Source organism: Arachis ipaensis, chromosome B9 (assembly GCF_059453495.1).
Source record: "Arachis ipaensis isolate K30076 ecotype BB chromosome B9, ASM5945349v1, whole genome shotgun sequence".
In the NCBI taxonomy this organism is placed as follows: domain Eukaryota; kingdom Viridiplantae; phylum Streptophyta; class Magnoliopsida; order Fabales; family Fabaceae; genus Arachis; species Arachis ipaensis.
In genome coordinates this window covers 144,234,340-144,238,389 of record NC_142444.1, presented here as the reverse complement: position 1 = coordinate 144,238,389, position 4,050 = coordinate 144,234,340, and positions in this window count along the sequence as shown.

Below are 4,050 nucleotides of genomic sequence, written 5' to 3'. Positions count from 1 at the left end.
AACTACTAATTTGGTACTTTTCATTTTTTAGAATAAAAACGTGATTTCTTATAATAAAAATTATTTACTTCGATTTTTGTCTTCTACTTTTGTAACGCAATGCGGTCTTTATAAGTGTTTTTCCATTAATTTTAAACGAAAAATGTTGACGTATCAAGTTTAGAAATGGACAGAAACCTAATTGTCTCTAAATTTAAATTAGTTAGAGATTTATTTGTCCTTATTCTTTAAACAATATTTTTTTTAAATTATTTTTTTTATTATTATATTAATATTTTTTTCATATTTTATTAAATATAAAATATAATAAGTACAAACTAATTAATAAATTATTTAAATTTAAAATATCATTTATTATAAAACTAAATAAATAATTATCAAATATAATTTTTACATATATAAATAATAATAACCCTATGATATAATATTAATATTATGATCTAGATAATTTTTACAATAAATAAAAACTAATAAATACATTATTGGATATATAATAAAAAAATTTTGAGTAATAACAAATTTAATTTTTTCTCTTTTTAAACTAAATTAATAATTTTATTTGATATCTTTGTACTAAAATACACTATGAATAAGCTACTAATACTAAATGAAATAAAACATTATATATATATATATATATATATAAAATGAAGACTATTTATAGATTCAACAAACTTAAAGCATCAATAATATTATTAATCTATTAATTTAGTTTAAAGAGATAAAAAAAATAAATTTGTTATTACTCAAAAATTTTTTACTATATATCAAATAATGTATTTATTAGTTTTTATCTTATTGTGAAAATTATTTAGATCATAATACTAATAGTATATCATAGGTGTTCATACCCTAACCCAACGCTAAGGCACAGGTCCAAATAAGATAAAAAGGCCCAGTCCATAGCCTGGCCTCCCTGCATAATCGACCTCCTCCAGAGAGGTCAGATTCAACACAGACTTCACTCAAAGGAAGTCGGGAATGAAGGTTAGCTGGTAGATAACACTTATTCAAATAAGTAACTGCCCATAAAATCTCTCAACCCACTTCCAGGGGCCATATCTCAACTTTCCCTAAGATAAAGGGATGGTTATCCTCCTTAAAAGGTGGAACTACTCCAACGGTAGTTATTGGTTCACCACTATAAATACACTGACACCCCTCAGGTATCTCTAAGTTTCAATACTCTTTAAACTTGCTCAGACCCCTGCTGACTTAAGCATCGGAGTGTCTTTGCAGGTACCACCCCCCATTCTCTCTTACGTACAAGTCGGACGGAGGCTTCCAAGCGCGAACCTGCTCGAAAGCTTCCTCCATTAGGCGATTGGGCCAACCCCACGAGTCCAACCCATTAATCTATGGTTACCTATCGTAACATTGGCGCCGTTGTCGGGGACCTGGAGCTCAACCCTTGATAATGGCGGATGATCAACAAGAGGATCAGACAAACACTCGACATGAATAAGATGCAAGCATGTTAAAAAGAAGTTGGAATACAATTTCTATGGATACCAGAAATCCCATAAAAACTTCTCCCAATGGGCAGAGGATATCAAATAGGGATGGTGATTCTACTTCTACAGGTAAATTGGATTAAATATACCAAATTGCAGAGACGAGAATAATGCACTCGTAGATACCAACTATGGTGGATGAGAAGCCACAAATTCATCACCATCATAAAAAAAAGGGGAAAAGGGGAACGTGACTGATCCCAACCTCTTCGTGAAATAGAATGAACAACGACATCTGTACCGACTTACAACCTCGGAAAAATTATGATACCCACTCATGGTAATGGAGCAGTTGCATGTTCCAAATACACATGTTTTATCAATAAATAAAATGTCTCATATTGGTCAGTAATTGAAGAAGGAATGGAAAACATTGTTGATAAAAATAATGAAAATTTTTTTCCCAATTTATGCCAAAAAATACGGCATCAGCCAATTTGAATACAATCCAATCCGACAATGGAATGATGAGTCCAATTTTTTCTTCATTGGATTCACATATCAATTACAACAGAGCTGTAAATAACACGGAAAATTCTCATGGCACATCCTTCGTTGGTTGCTCACAAATTACATCACTACCAATGAATATGGAAAGAAATAATCATGTGGTAGAATTTGATGTTGTTTGCACACTAATCAAGATAGATGGCATTTAGAAATAAAACAGACCACAACCAAAACAAAGGAGAAAAAAGCACCGTCCCAAGGTCATTGTAGAAAGCAAATCAAGACGAACTCGAAAGCTAACTGAATAAAAGAATTTTCAACTCAAAAAATTCAATTGGCAAAAGAAGTTACATGAAAAAAATGGAGATCCCTTGAAAAACGAGTTGGAATGACAAAGAGAATCGAGAGCCAACTCTGAAAAGAGCTTCACAACAGAAGAGAGATTAAAGATAAACCAGAAAAATTGGAATCCGAGCCAAGGAAAAAAGAAAGTCAGAATAACAAAGACTTAGTCTTCATTGGAGGGGACGATCTTTTCTCTAAAGAGGTCATGCGTGCAAAGGTTCCAAGAAATTTCCAACGTAGATTCCTATGATGGACCTACCGATCCACATAGCCATCTCAGCAATTTCAAAGAAGTCTCCAAATCAAAAAATACTATACAAATTCCGACCTCTATAGAGCTCATAGAGGAAAATCCGACTTCTTTTAGAGCTCACAAAGAAAAATCCGATTTCTTTTAGAGCTCACAGAGAAAAATCCAACTTCTTTTAGGGCTCACAGAGAAAAAAATTCGACTTCTTTTCGATCCCATGAAGAAAGTCCGACCTCTTTTAAAGGTTAGATTCTACAATGAGGTCTAAAACCTCATTACTCACAAAGAAGAATCCGACCTCTTTAAAGCCAACAAGGGAAAAATCTGACCTCTTTTTGGAGTCTGTGAAAAAATTCGACCTCTTTCATGATCAACTCTACAATGAGGTCGAAAATCTCAAAGATTATCAGAAAGAAATTCCGACTTATTTTAAAGATCAAAGTCTACAATGAGGTTGAAAACCTCTAAGCTTAGAAAGAAAATCCGATCTCTTTCCAAGCTTAAAAAGAAAAATCCGACATCTTCTAAGGATCCAAGCTTATGAAGATAATTTGACCTCTTCTGAGGATTCAAGTCTACAAATAAAAATCCGACTTCTTTTAGAGCTTACGAAGAAAATCCGACCTCTTTTAAGGGTCAGACTACAATGAGATTTAAAATCTCTGAACTTATAAAGAAACATCCGATCTCTTTAAGAGCTCACAAAGAAAAATGTGACATCTTTTGAAGGTCAAACTTTACAACATGGTCGGATAAGTTTAGAGCTTACAAAAAAAAAAGTCTGACCTCTTTCTTGAGGTACGACTTCAAGAACCAGATCCCAAGCATAAATGGCCATGAGAAGGTTATACGAAGAAATTTCTCAACCGGTGACCTCGTCTTGATAAAAAATGACATCGGGCCAAAATCAGACGAAGAAAAGCCAACACCAAAATGAAAAGATCCCAACAAAGTCACTTAAGACTTGGAAAAGAACTACTACAACATACTCGACTTACTCGAAAACAATCTACCTAGATTGTGCCATGTCTACAACAAAAAGGGATACTACAGCTAGAAAGCGCACCTTACTTTCTAATGCACACTTTTTCTGACTTAAAGTGACAAGATCCAAAGTGGTGTAAGAAGTTATAAATACAAATCGTGGTCTGACCTCATTAAGCCACTTATACTAAAACAAGCTGGCAAGGGGCAAACCTAAAACGAATCGCAAAAATAACTTGAGGACAGCGTGATGATAATCAAATATCAACACGAAGAGAATGTAAACCTGACCTCACAAAAATTTGTTTAAAACAAATTGAAAAAGCATGGTGATTTGTAAGAATGCCTCCTCAAACTAAGAGATAAGTATTCGACCTTACTAGGTTGACACAACAAGTATAAAACAAGTTATCTGACCTCCCATAAAGAGAGTCCAAAATAACTTGTAAAAATCACATAGCAACAAATAGTAAGATTCAAGAATGGTATGACTGAATGCTCGAGTTC